Genomic DNA, 14,520 nt, shown 5'->3' with positions numbered 1-14,520 from the left:
TGAAATATGTCTATGCATTGAGCTTGACACATAGTAGGCACTAGAATCCAGACCAGTATGATCTACTAGCTTTCCACCACAGCTTGCTGTCAGATCTAACAAGCTACTGATCTTGATGTACTGATCTGGTGCCAGTAAACATTATTTCATACAATCTAACTTAAAAGAAAACTTGTAACCACTACCAGAAGAAAAAGAACATCAAAAGGACAATAGGTCCAAGACTGAAGCAACTACACACAAGGCTGATTGTCCCTTCGTTTCTCTGTGCTACCACAGCCAGAAGGTGTCACTGTGTGAAATGGACACACAGAACCAGAGACTTAACCAGTACTGTGTACTCCAAGAAAACTGAGAGAAGTAAAAGGGTGAGGAAGAGAGAAAATTAAAGGCTCAAGTGACTCACTCGGACTTTGATCTAAAGAATCCAAAGCTCTTACGATAAGAATGAACTACACACCTAAAGGTGTAGGGTCAAATACACAAAATTAAGCAGTCCTTGCAAAACTCCCAGGGTAGGGCAGAAACGTGCACCTAAGGTGTCATCGAATTCCTAAAGGAGGGGTCCTCATTCATTTCTGGGTCCCAGTGTATGCGCAAACACCAAGTGTCAGTCACACTCTAAGCTTGGGCCCTGCCCATAAGCCTTTCCTTGTTGAAGTGATCAATTCCGATTCTTGGCAATAATCCCTTTAAAAGGCCAGCTGCTGCTGTCTAGTCACTGATGCCGACCCGTTCCAGGTGGGAAAAAGGAAATCAATACAGCCACCGCCTAGATGGGGAGGCAAATTTAAAGTGTAAGGCCCTGTGAAAGGCTGGAACCCAGAGAGGGGGAAGGGTCCCAGGGCTCCCGGGGGTCAGGCAGGAAGGGCGCGAGCGGGGGGGAGGGCTGGCCCTGCAGGCGTGGGCGCGCGGGGACTCTTATTCTGACACGGGATCCGCAGCCGCCGTCGCCGTCGCCGCGGGGTTCAGCGCCGCGGCCCGGCCCGCCCGCGACCCCCGCCTCCCTCCCGGGACCCCCGCCCCGCGCGCCCACGTGCCGCCGCCCCCCCGCGCGTCCCGGCCTCTGAGAAGCGGCGCCTCGCGGGCCGGCCCCTCCCCCGGCCCCGAAGGAAACGCAGGAGGTAGAGCGGCGACGCCGCGACTTTCCGGGACCCCCGCCCGGCCCGGCCCCCACGTGCCCGGTCGGCGTCGGAGCGCGGAACTTTCCGGGGAAGCGCGAGGAAGGCGCTCCCTGAATACAAGGAGTAGAACTCGCTCGCTCTCACTTTTCCATGTTCACACAGGGGTCTCTCACAGCCCCCCGACCCTCCGACCCTGGGCCGACCCCGACCCCGACCCCGGCCCCCGCCCCCCGCCAAGTTTGGTCCGGAACTTACCGGGCCGCGGGCCGGCCGGGCCCTAGAGCAGAGCGCGGGTTCAAGGGGCCGCGGGGCCGGGGTCGGGGTCGCCTGCGGGGCCGGGCGGCCGAAGGGCCGGGGGCGCCGGGCCGCGCGCGCTCGCTCCGCCTGTGGGGCCGCCCGGGCCCGCGGCGCTCGCTCCGCCGGTCCGCCCGCCCGCCCGCGCCGCCGGCCAGATAATGCGCCCCTCGGCCGCACACATGGAGCCCGGCGCCGGCGTCACCGCCCGGGACATGCGCACCAGGTCAGCGCGCCCGGCCCGCGGCCCCCAAAACACCGGGGAGCTCTTAAAGGCGACGCCGCCCGCCCGCGCCCGGCTGGGCGGGGCCAGGCGGTTGGAGGGCGGGGCCTGGCGATGTGGGCGGGGTCGTGTTGGCCGGCACCGCCCCGGAAGCACCGCCCCTCCTGATCGCGCCCCACTGGACGCCAGACCCCGTGCGTCGGTTTCCCACGCGGGCTCCGGCGGGCTCCTGCCGCAGGGCCAAGGGGTCGTCGCCAGCTCTCCCGCGGCAGAGCAGGGCGGGCCGCGCCCAGGGCTGACTCACGACGCGCTCACTACTGACCTCGCTCCAACTGAGCTGCGAGACCTCAAGCAACTTGGCTGCTTCTGAAAACCGAAATCAGAATGCCACCCCCTCGGGGTCGTCACACAGAAGTTCCCTTCCAGGGGATCAGCTAAGCCATCACTTATCCAGCGCAGGGAAGAGAGTTCTACAAAGTAAGATCCAGACCCACTCACTGAAAAGACACTTGGGGGATGACTGCTCTCCCTCTCCAGTTACCTCCCAATCTGCCTCTGGGAGAAGGTGAAACCTCCCAAGAAAACAAATCTGTACCCTTCCCTCTCCAGTGACTTGGCGGAAACACAGTCTGACCTAAGAGAGGATGGGCTTTGGAGATGTTAAACTACATAAAACAAAACACAATTTTAATAGGGAAAATAAAATATCTAGTATCACAAGAAGGCTCTCAATATCAAGATTAGGTTCTGAAGAATCACCAAAAAGGTCCTTTCCACGTTCTTTTACAGTGTTAAAACAAATAATTCATAATGAGACACCTAGAATCCTAAATAGCGGCTTTTAATTTTTATAACACATCCTAATACATATTCATACAAATGAAACAAGTTTCATCAAACATACGTTTACCACTTGCAATGTAGTGATATTTTCTATTTCATTTTTAAAAAGAGAATGTAATTCTGACCCACAATTGGTCTTGACCCCAAACTTTAAAAACAATGTAGAGTAAGTTTTACAAATAAAATTTTCTGCTATGAGCCCCCACCCCAGAAAGAAGTTCCAAAAAATCCCATTTTAATTGTGTTGAGTTCCACACCTAATTGGCAACTTTTTGTCATTGATTCCACCCCCTACTACACCCCCAAAATCTTCCAACAGCTTAGTGCCAACATCTGGCATGCCTTCCCCAAGGCTAAAAGAGAAGCATTCCTCAAGGGAAAAATGATACAAAATACAAATTGTTGACCCCCAAACACCTTCCCTGACCCAGTTTTGTCAACAGTTTGCTTTGCTACAAAGAAATTCAAATGTACAAATTCAAAAACCAAACAAAAAAGTCTTATTCTCAAACAGGTGACCTAGTATAGGAATGTAGGAAGCTCCCTGATCCCATATGCAAAGATAGGTTAAAGCAAATATCCATGATTTTCATTCTAATTCAGCAGCTGTACATTTTGAGAACTGCTTTATGCTAGGACGATTAATCAGATGATGTATATTAAAGCAATACAAGCAAAATATTACCTCACTGCTCCTCACCTGGGTCTTGATTAATGCCAACTTAATTAACTACAAACAGAGCAAAGTGTGGTCAGGTGGGAGACCCAAGACTTGAGATTGACGTAGGGATTCCAGAGACTGAGCTTGCAAACCCTGTGCGAGTTCACCAAGATGACAACCATCCTGTTTTAAAGAGGGAGGCATCAGCTGTGACATATTAATGACACACCCTCGTGGACTGAGGTGTGCACTGGTGACAGGTGGGCTGCTCCAGAGGACAGTGCCAACATCAGCTGGAAAAGCAGGGGTGAGGGTGGGGTGAAATAGTTGGACTTTATTTTTGTGATAGGAAGAGAGGGCCAAGTGTGTAGATGGAAAAAACCATAGTGAATCCATACCTTTGGGGTCCCTGATGCTCAGGTAGGTGAAAGCTGAGGCTGCTTGGCTTAAAGACCTTGCTGCCTCAGTGCCTAGTACCAGACTAAACAGCAAATAGTTCAGCTGGGTGATTATGAAATATGATGCAATCATCTTCAGATGCCATTCTAAAACTGAAGAAACTCTAATTAAGAGACAACTAGGACAAGAACCATGTTTCTCTTGAAGTTTTCCCTCTTCCTTAAGAACAAGGCAGTCAATTAATACTTATGGATACCAGTTAATATAATCCTTTAAAAACACTTCTGTTACTAAGTTAAACAAAACTTCCTGCCAAATTCACTTCATATCCTTTAGACCAAATCCTTGTTAGCAATAGGCAAACCTCCTTCCACCCTAACCACGGCAGAAATACACTAATTATCTTTCTAATATTATCTATTAGATAAACTTTTAAACATCATCTGAGCTAATTCTTCTACAACAGAGGGATTGAAGAAAACAAATTTGGGCCAAATTCAATGTTCATGTCCTCTTTTATAAAGCAGAAATTGGTCCACAGTAGTGTGAAACTGACTGAAAAACAGTAGCATCACCTATTGCATGTTTAAGGTACTGTACTTTTTGGTTTTAATCAGAAATTTTCTTTAAGGTTTCTTTCTGGTGGACAAAATTTAAGATGTCTTATGTGAAAACACTGATCGAGAAGAACTGTCTAAAAGACCACTCATCCCAAGGGTTTTGAGGCTGGGGAGCCTGCAGGTACCAGCCCCAGAAGTTCACAAGCTGGTGGCACAGAAAGACTTAGAATGATTTCAATGTAGGAGATGCATTCATAGGAAAGATAGGAATGACAGAGGAAGGGGCTGCTCCCCTGCCTGAGGAGGAGTCTGGGAAATCTCTATGGATGTGACATTTGAGCCATCTCTTAATGGATGAACATCCCAGGCATCCAGAACAGCAGAGACAAGGACCAGAACTGGCTACTCCCGGAGTGTGAGGGCTTTAGGGCAGAAAAGGCTGAAAAGGGATGGATTCATTATCCTTTAAACTTTCTAGATGGCTTTCTCTCTCAGAACACAGAATGATCTGTCAACCACTTATTAAATTTACAAGATAAGCAGACCTAGTTATGTAGACTTTAACCAATTTTTAGATTTCTAATATCAAACAATGATATTAGGCTCCCATTTGTTTTCTGATACTCTCCAAGGAATAAACAGGTTGTTCACTCAAAAGTGTACCATGTTAAAATTTTTTTTAAAAAGGGATCCTTATGAAGAAAAGCATTGACTGCTTTCCATGCTTCACATTTTTAGTACTCTGAAGTCTAAAACTGTTTTCATTGAGTTTAGGGACAAGGTAATCACAATCTCTAAAAGAGGATTATTTTACAGTTTCTTATTTCACCCCAAATTCACACTCAGATGTTGAGATTACAATGCAATTGGATGGGAAAGAAAAAGATTCATTTCTATATGAATTTTATTTCCTTAGAACTTTGATATTTTTGGTACTTTTTTTAGGATCAGGATATAGTTAAAGGGGCTATGCCTTATGAAAAATACAATACTCCCAACACTACGGCTGCTGCAACAAATGTCAATTTTTTTAATCACAACATTTTTACACTAGATCAGGAGTTTTGGGGGGACAGGTCAGCACCAGTTTGCCCCATCCCTGTCGTGTATGCAGAAAAGTTCTCTGAAACATAGCTCTCTAGAGATGAGCCACTTTGTCAACATGTGCTTGTTTTAAGTATCTTTTCTAACCACGATTCTAAACACTTAGTGTCAATGCAACATGGAGTTCAGGCTCCATCTGCAGTTAGTCTCTGTGTAGCCATGATAACACACTATTACAGGGTTCTGAGCACAGATGCTTCCCTAAAGGGTTAAATACAGACTGCTCAGAAGTATCATTGTGAACCGGAAGTGTATCTCCCATTCTGTCTTCATCTGCATGTGTCACCAGTTGGCAAGGAATATCTCTTTTGTGTCTATACATGGCTTACAAAAAAAAAAAAATGCACACCTAATTTAGATCAATTTTAAGTCTTTGAAAAGTTAGCAAGTGAACCATGTTTTCTATGAATTAAAGAATTAAAATGAAAAAAAAAATCAGAAAACCACCAGAAAAAAAATGCTACATGACAGTCAAGTCTAAAGATCAACCTATTCAAACCTGCTTAGCAAAGAGTGTTAGTCACATCATCGGTCTGCTAATAAACATCCTTGGTTTAGACATGAAGGAAAATATGTTTTAAAAACCTGGTATCCAATTCATACCACCCTCCCCAGTTATTAAATGGCAGATCTTCCAAATGATATAGGAAGGAGGAAAACATTTCTCCCCAAAGTCTTCCTAATAGGAAGAGTACTCCCTCCTCTACTGGTGCCCAGTATTTCACTATAGAAAATACAGGAGGCGGGTCTTTCTAGTTTTCTCCTTTACCGCTTGATAACAGGCCTACAATTTTACCAACTCCTGGTTTGGGAGCAGTAAGATCTTTATTTCAAATCTAGGTCAAAAGTCAATCTTCAATAGAGATACTTTAAGAGGTTAAATAAGAATTTGAAAGATTTATAAATATAAATACAAATATAAAGCCTAAACCTTGAAAATGTCATGCAAGTTTAAAAAAAATCATTCTGCTGTGTTAAGAATTTCAGACCAGCTTAAACGACAATTCTCAAAGGAAAAATATTCAGCAGCCCCCTTATCTGTTCTCTGGAAGTTCCTTAGGAGATTAAACTCCATGTTGACCTCATACAGAGTCTACATGGTCTGATTTCACTGGTCATCATTGGTTTCTGATTGAAAATGCTTATTCAGAGCTTAATTTAGATATTATTTTAATTTACTTGGGGGGACATTATTTTAATTTGAATTCAATTTTGAATCCTACTATGGCGTATTTTATAAGACTCTCTACTTCTAAAGGTAACTTTGGGCTTTTCTTGCCAAAGGTGCTCAGTTCAAACTCTGACTTTTACATGAGAAAAACTCCTCAGATCAAGGGAACTCACCAGGCTGTTTTTCTCCTCTAGGTCCCTGACTGTGCCCATGCTGTTCCTCTTCTGGGAGTGCCTAGCCACCTAACAAGTAGCTCTCCCCACCGCCCTTTCCTTTGCAGGTTCTCCAAATAGTCCCTCCTTCCCCAATCCAACTGCAGCATTTTGCTGCACTTACCAGTTCATGAACCTGTCTTTTCCTGGTAGCATATGAGTTTCTGTGTCCAGCCAAGTGCCTGACCCTTGGCAAGGTAAATGAGTATTTGCCAGCAGTGGCAGTATAAGGCTACAACGAACTAAGGGAACATACTGAGAAAAATCAGCCAATCCAAGAACCTCTAGATCGTCCCTCAGTCATAAATAGCAGCCTGTGGCCCCAGTGCAGACCAATCTGCTCTTGGGCAGTATTAACTGCCATAGATAGCTATCCAAACTTGGGTGCCAACCTCAAGAGGGACAGTCAGCCTTGTTATGATTCTGTAACAACTACCTTTACTAGGCACCTACAGCAATCCAGCCATTTGCCTGGTGTTTACCATCACCATCTCACAAATGAGGAAACTGAGGCTCAAAGAGGTTAGGCCACTTGCAGTTAGGCCACCTTCCTGAGGTCACTAAGCGAGCAAGTGGCGGAATCTGGCTCTCTGGCTCTTAAGTTTCTACTGCACACAGGGCCTCCCATGGTACTTTTACAAAGCAACAAAGACAACAGCAAACAGTCTTTAAGAGCACACTCCTGCAGAAGGACTTATCTACTGTCTGCTTCCTTAAATTCTATACACATCTTCAGAACAGCCCTCTGCAGGCATGCTCCTGCAGGGAACGTTGTGATAATACAATAGGAAACCATCCCATTAACCACCCTGCCAGATAGTCCTGAATTTGTGGGTACATTAGCTGAACCCCCAGAACTGCTAAGTGCAGGTCCACTGGTGGCTCCCAGCTCTGACGAAGCAGCTTACTGAGCAAAAAGTGAAAACCTGAATGAGCTGGAGCCCAACAACCCAGCCTGGAGGGCGGGGAACAGGAAGTGAAGAGAGAGCAAGCATCTACTTCCCAAAGGCAGCAGAGCCCAGAGGTGGGAGCCTGGTCACGTGTACACTGCATTACTTGTCCACGCCCACTTCCGGCCTGGGCCTTCCTCTTCACCTCAGGAGTCAGTACTTGGGTAGAAGGAAAGAAAAAGAAGAGACTGCCAGAAACTCTCCTTATAATATGCTCCCTCTCTCCTGGAGCCTGGGTCCTGAATGAGTATCCACCCTTGCTCTCTGGCTCCACCCTTCACAAGTGCACTTACTCACTTACTTAAGAGAAGCACCAGTCACACAATTAACCTATGTGGACTAACATCAAATCCGGCCAAAACATAGGAAAGTCAATATAGCAGGTCCCCAGTCCCAGTACCAGAGGGAACACTTAAGCAGAGGAAACTCTGTGCAACTCTTTTTTTTTTTTTTTAAGATTTCAAATAAGGTGGGAAGGGCTTTTAGAGCTGTTTATCTCTTTGCATAATACACACTGCCATGAAGAAATGCCACAGGATTCCAAAAACACACTGCCACCAACTTCAAGAAAAAGCAAAGCTGAAAATGCTCCTGGCAATAACCATTCCAGACTCTCTCTTATTTCTCCAAGACCACAGTCAGTCATCCTGGATCAACTAGTGCCAACAGCCAACAATCAACCAGGAAAACACCATAATTTTTGCTTCCTTTCAGAGGGAGGAAACAGAAGAAAGGAACTCTAGTGAAGAAATTAGAAGAGTAATAAGGTTTCACTTCCAAACCTCCAAGAAACTCCACCCCAAGTTCCAAACATCCAGGGATATTCCCAAAGAAGTTCTGAGATATTCTTTCATTCATTTGTTTGTTTACTTACTTGGGATGTAAGCTCCCTGAGGGCTGACTGCCACTGTCCAGCTCTCTGCTAGGCCCCCAGCTGAGCATGTTGCGCCTGGTGCATCACCGGCACGCAGACATTTATTGCTGAATTATTTGCTGGCACAGGAAGTTACATGAGCCAGAAGATTTAACATTTTCTATTTTTCAATCCAATTTAAGTTGCATTAAAAAAAAAAAACTATCTTATGGCTACACAGAAAAATCTGTGGTAAGTAAAGCCCTTACTTGAGTGTTCAAATGTCCCTTACAGGCCAGTTTGGAGGGATAAATTCATATTCAAAAGATGCATCAGTATAAATAAAGACAGCCGGGCTGCAGAGAGGATAAAGCCAAACTTAATACTAGGAACTGAAAATAACAACATCCATTTATTTGGATGGAACAACTCCACAGAGTAGTTATTTCCCAATTCCAAAAGAGGTCAACTTCTTTCTTATCATCAAAATCCCACAGGGATTTAATGCCCCGAGTGCTGTCTCCAACAGGAAGGAAACCCTGACTTCCCTAGCTATTTCAGTTATATAAATCAACAGTTTATCGTCCCAAGTTAGAAGTTAGGCAGTAGTGTTGGGACCCACATGCCTTTTAGAGCTGCCCACCAACGGATAACCACGTTACATTACATCTAATAAATGTACCTAGATCAATATCATTTCTAACTATCCAAGGGTTTTTATTGCTGTAAGGATCTTTCAATTAAAAAAAAAAAAGTTTAAAAAACTTCCTGTTAGATAAAAGAGACTCGGTGGTGGCGCCACCATCCACCAGAGTGAAGTCTGTGGTGCACAAGAGATACAGCATAATTTCAAAAGGGATAATAATCCCTTTAAAGTTGTTTACCTTATGTTTTATATTTTAAAAATAATAAACTTTGCTCCTTTCCTATACAATGGAATAAATGTCTTTAAAAGAATTAAGATTATACAATGGAATAAATGCCTTTAAACGAATTAACATTTATTTCAGATTGGCAGATACTTCTTGGGCTCAATAGTAAACTCAGTGTGTGTGTGTGTGTGTGTGTGAGAGAGAGAGAGAGAGAGAGAGAGAGCGAGAGAGCAAGAGCGAGAGCGAGAGGAATATTTTAAGGGGTGGGGGAAAGATCTTTTCTTCAAACTTGGGAGTGGTGCAGTGAAAGCCTTAACAGATTTTTCACCCACTATTTCCCCCTACCTCCAAAGTGTTAGCTATCAGGGGCAAGTGACATCTGTCCCCACATGAGTAAGTGAAAAGGGCTGGGCCCAACTCACCAGCCATGATGGGCTTTCACTAATTGCTAAGAAAGAACCCTCTTAAAAAAAAAGCAAAAAAAAGTGTCCTGCCCTCCCCAGCCCCCACCCCCAGAGGTTAAGTTAGCATCTTCACAGCTCTCTGGATCCTTGAGACCTCAAGGTGAATTCTGATTTCCTCATGGTCACTAAGCCACAAACTCAATGTACTATTATTGTGTGGCAAAAAATGACTTTGTCCATCACTTTCCCAGTCTTTTATCCCCAAATCCGATCTGCTACCCTAAAAGAATGGTTCTTCTTTCAAGGTTCTAATGTGTAAGAAGAGATCACTCACCAGGTCATTGCTGCATATCACTCACTCAAGCAGTCCCAAAATACGGATATTTAGGTTTATGGTTCACTTTCTTTTTTCTTCCCACAATTCAAGTTCACTGTTATCTTCTATTTTGCCTGTGATCTAATTATAGCAATACATCTCCTTGGCCTTAACTCAGACATTACCCCATTTTACAGAGGGAGGAAGCAAGGCCAAAGCAAACACAAACCCTTGCCACATAGCAAATCCATCTCACGTCTGCCATTCTGAACACAGAAAAATGTTACTAGACCCAGGTGGGCAGTGGGTTTTTCAAGAGACATATCAAGTTTCTTTCTCTTTGCTCTTAGGGCATATCTAGCTTGGCAAAATGTCAAGTGCTTCCTGCTCTGGGAGTCCAGGCCAGAACCCTAATCTTCTGAGCACAACAATCAACCTTTACTGCACACCAACCATGTGCTAGGCACTGTGCTGGCTGCCTCCTGTTCATTATCTCAGATTCATTCATTCACACGTCTACGAAGCACTTCCCATCTGCAGGCGCCTTCACACACATTCATGGAAATGTGACCCCCTCAAGTATTTAGTAACATGACAATCTTGTGCTGTAACTTATCCAAGGCCACATGGCTAGGAAGAACAGACCCAGAAACTGAATCAGGTCCTTCTGACTTCAAAGATCCCCCTTCCCTAACAGCCCACCATGCTAGTCCTAATGGTTTCATTTCAAATCATAAATATGTGCCAGCACTTCTCTACCCTGTCACAAGGCACCTTAAGCCCTGAGCTCCCCCACCATCTTTCCCCTTCCCCTCAGGGCAGTGCCTACAGCTGACCAGGAAGAGGCGGTAGAAGAGCAACCAGGTCTGAAGCAGCTTCCTGCCTGGACTTGACTACCCCAGGAGCAGAGGGCCCAGGAAACTCTCCAAGCACTTCTCCACAGAAGAAAATAGCTCGAGTTGAAACTTGTGTCCACATGGTCCACCGACAGATTTAGAACTCAAATTATAGCCTCGGCAGGAGTCTTCATAAAGGACTCAAATTAAGCAAGACCCAGATGGAAATGAACAGGAGAGAGACAGCCTTAAGTCAAACTGTAAAGTGACCTGCAGTTCTAGCAGAGTCAGAGGGAGGAACTTGTTGAAACGCTAAACTAAACATAAGTTTAGCCTCTATTTCAGAACTCCACTTCAGGAACATTCTCCCCACGTTTTTAGCCTGAGACTTGTATGTGGACACGAAGTGGTTACAAGTTACTCAGGTTTCAAACTGAGTTCATTCCTGTCCTTTGGACCATCTCTCAATGCCAGCATTCATCTACTTGGGCTCCAGAGAGCTCTGCGTTTGGCAAAACAGATAAAATTAGCTACTGGAGTGAACTTGGAATCCAGGGTGGGCCATTAAAAAAAAGTACACATGAGATTTGTAAAGGCCACGTAAAAACTTCCTTTGGGCCAGGCTGAAGTCATCTAAAAGGTAGAGAAATGAATTCAAATCCCCTGATCCTTGCCTCCCTTCCACCCTTCCTGGATCTAACGTGACCCATTTCCTGCTTCTTGCCCTGCCTTCCAAACCAGAGTGGCCCACAAACTGAGGATTCTCTAGAGATCAAGGGGTAAATCAGAGGGCCTAGGGAGAGAAAACACAGCAGGAAAGCCTAAAGAAGTGTTTTTCTTCTCCTTTTTTTGGAGGAGTGGGAGTGTGGTGGGGGAAGTGAGTTACACTAGGCAGAGGGAGAACCGAGGGATGGGACAGGAAGTGGGTCGGTCCCACAACTTGAAAGTGTGATAATGGGGGGACAATGCCCCAGCCCTGTCCCTCCCACCTCTACACTCGCCTGACAACACTGCAGTGGCTTCATGGCTCAAAATGGAGTAACCAAGACCGTCATCTGGCAATAGCTCCTGCTCCCCTAAACCTAGCAGGTCTTAAAGAGTAAGAGAAAACAGCGTTTTTTGCCTGACTCCCAATTTTCCTTCCAGCCACACAATCCTCCAGGTCCCTGAAAGCTGAGGTAAAAGTTCAGAAAATATCCCTAATCTGGCATTCCAAGAAGACTGGGGTTGGGGGGCAGGGGGGCTTGAATATTTCTGATCCCTCCTTCCAGAATGGAGAGAAGTGGGTACCACCAACAGAAGTGGGGGAACCTTGAAGTTGGGGCTCCAAGGAGAACAGAGGGAAGAGTTTCTCCCTTAGAGACTCAGAAGGGGAACCTCAGGAAAGGGGGTATGTCCTCAGACAAGTGGAAGAGGAACCCCCGGGAATGCAGGGGGTCCCTTCAAAGAAATGAAGAAATCTACCGTGTCTTCCATCAGAGACGAGGTATCTTGGAACAGTGGAGGCACATTTCAGAGATGTGAGGAACCTAACAGGGAGTGGGACATCTCATATTAGGGAGAGAACCTCTGGAGATGCCTCTAAACATTGTGGCATCACAGATTAGCAGGGGACCCCCAAAACAAAAAAACTTTGGAAAGGTGGGAATGTTTCCTCAGACAAATAAGGATCCAATTAGACGTATGGGCATTTCAGAGTAGTGGGGGTGGGGGGCGCCTCAGGAAAATGGCGGTACTCATCAAAAAGTGGGGCTGGAGGAGAGAGTAATAGCTTGAGGGTAGAACGCGTCCTTAGCGTGCACAAGGTACTGGGTTCAATCCCCAGTATCTCCACTGAAAAAAAAAATTAGGGGACCCCATCAAAAATGGGGACAGCTCAGAAAAGTGGGGAACATTTCCAAGAAGGATTCTGACAGAAGAGCACCTCAGATTAGTTGGGGGATACTTGGGGAAAGAAAGAGATCACCCAAAGAAGTGGAGACAGAAAAGCAGTGAGAGCATCGCAGAAAGGCTGAGGGGAACCTCTGAAAAGTGGGGGGGGGACACCTTAAAAATGCAAGGGCGAAAAAGGAACACAGAACAGTGGGACAACAGCTCAGAGAAGCAAAGATCTCCTCAGAGAGGTGGGGGTCCCCCACAGAAGTGAGGGGGGGTCCCCTGTAAGCAGAGATGTCTCCTGAGAGAAGCGGGGGTCCCTCAGGGAAGCAGGGTATCCCCAGGGAGACGGGGTTCCCAGAAAGGCAGGGAGTCCCTCAGAGAACGCAACCCTTAGGAGAAGCAGGGGTCCCCTTAGAGAAGTTAGGAGGGGTAGTCTCAGAGAGGCGGGGCTCTCGGGGAAGTGGTCCCTCAAAGAGATGGGGGGGTCGCTCTGGGAAGGGAAGCTCCTCTCAAAGAGGTGAGGTCCCTCAGAGAAGCGGGTTCCCTCAGACAAGAGGGTCCACGCACTGGAGACGGCCCCCTGGAAGAAGCGGAAGCCCCTGAGAAGCCCAGGGCACCGGAAGCCGGGGACCCGCCACCGGCGGCGCCGGCCCCTCACTCACCGAAGTTGCTCAGTGCTTCTGCGGGTGGCTGCCGGGCCCCGGCCGGCCTCGGGTGGCGGGGTCTGGTCCGGTCCGCTCGGGTCCCGCGGCGGCAGCTCCCTCAGGTGGCGCCCGCGGCGGCGGCGGCGGCAGCGGCGACAGGACCACAGACGGTCGACGGACGGACTGCGCGGGCGACGCGGACCGCGTTCGGGCGGCGGGGGTGCGCGTGCGCGCGCCGGGGCGCTGACCCCGGGCGGGAGGAGCCGCTGCGCAGCGCTCGGAGCAGCCGCTCGGTCTCGCCGCACCGTCTCACACTGAAATTGCCCGCTTCGCAGCCCGGCTTCCCCGGTTGCTAGGCAGATTTCGTCTCGCACACTTCCGGGTTGAGACGCGTCTCACCGAGTGGCGGCGCCGCAGGCCAATGAGGTCCGGCCGGGGTTCCCGGGATCCGCGCCCCGGTGAGGGCGTGGCCAGGCTCATGACGGACATCACCCAGCGGCCAATGAGCGCACGTGCCGGCTAGCCCTCGGGATCGCGCCGGGGGCCTGGGCGGACCCAAGGAGGCGGGATGAGGTGACTGACGGGCGGAAGCCCAATGGAAGAGTGGAGCGGGCCTCAGGTCCAGTCAGGGCGCTGAGGGGGCGGGACTTTAGGTTTGGGGCGGGAACACCTCAAGGGGCGGGGCCTACGGGACGCGTCAATCCGTGGTCGGCTAGCTCGGACACTGGAGGGGGGTTCCGCCGGGCTGCCCGGCGGCCGACAACTGGCTGGGCAGGGGGTTCCCCGCAGTGCTCAGCAGGGGCGCCCCACCCACAATGCACCGGAGGCTGTCTGGGCCGGGCGGGCGTGGGGCGGTTACGCCGGGAGGTAGGCGGGGCCGCATGAGGCGCGCTCTGAGGACACTGGGCGAGCTGTGGCCCGGCCTTGTTCCCGAGGGGTTTCGTTGCCTCTGGGCTCTTTTCTGTCTAGAGTCATGGGTTCTACTCTCTTCTGAGGAGAATCATGGGGATTCTTGCCCCCCAGCCCCCGTTCTGAGGAGAACCTTCAAGAATCTTGCCCCTGGCCCCTTCTGAGAAGAGTTTTACTGATTCATGCATGCGCTGCCCACTTTTATGAAGAGAATTGCCAAGAACAGAATGATTTTGTAGATTCGGAACTTAAGCTCTGTGCTCAGAG

General features: G+C 48.1%; 1 protein-coding gene across 10 annotated transcripts in view; it reads right to left on the bottom strand.

The window, feature by feature from the left end:
- Window positions 1-13,655, bottom strand: part of GATAD2A (GATA zinc finger domain containing 2A) — a 92,437-nt gene extending 78,782 nt beyond the window's left edge. For 3 of the 10 annotated variants that reach the window (XM_064480066.1, XM_031437719.2, XM_064480064.1), the window contains exon 1: window positions 13,363-13,643. The gene's annotated coding sequence lies outside the window, so the exon portion shown is untranslated. Of the gene's footprint in view, window positions 1-1,379; window positions 1,482-13,362 lie in introns of those variants that run through there. The other 7 variants (XM_031437717.2, XM_031437720.2, XM_031437725.2 and 4 more) reach the window with 5 other exon arrangements.
- Window positions 13,656-14,520: the final 865 nt, after the last annotated feature.

The sequence above is a fragment of the Camelus dromedarius genome, chromosome 27 (assembly GCF_036321535.1).
Source record: "Camelus dromedarius isolate mCamDro1 chromosome 27, mCamDro1.pat, whole genome shotgun sequence".
NCBI lineage: Eukaryota > Metazoa > Chordata > Mammalia > Artiodactyla > Camelidae > Camelus > Camelus dromedarius.
The sequence above is the reverse complement of the archived record's forward strand: the minus strand, read 5'-3'. Positions and strand labels throughout refer to the sequence as shown.